The sequence below is a fragment of the Brassica oleracea genome, chromosome C2 (genome assembly GCF_000695525.1).
Source record: "Brassica oleracea var. oleracea cultivar TO1000 chromosome C2, BOL, whole genome shotgun sequence".
In the NCBI taxonomy this organism is placed as follows: Eukaryota; Viridiplantae; Streptophyta; class Magnoliopsida; order Brassicales; family Brassicaceae; genus Brassica; species Brassica oleracea.
This window is the reverse complement of record NC_027749.1, coordinates 10,882,376-10,882,667: the sequence shown is the minus strand read 5'-3', so window position 1 is coordinate 10,882,667 and position 292 is coordinate 10,882,376.

The following is a 292-nucleotide window of genomic DNA, read 5'->3' as shown; positions in this document are numbered from 1 at the left end:
GATGAAGATATGGAGTGAATGAAGAGGAAGAGGGGTGCTTGTTGTTATAGTTGAAATCCTACCGATAGACCGAGGAAATTCCGACGGAAACGGCTAGTTCGTCGGAATTTCCTTGGAATTTTTAAAATCCCGCAACGGCTCTCTAACGGCTATAATATATCCTCGGAATTCATCGGTTTTTTCCGAAGAATACGTTTTTCCTCGGTATTCCATAAGAATATTCCGACGGATTTGTATTTCCTCGGAATTCCGTCGGTATATTTAGGGAAATTCCGAGGAAACACAAAATTTC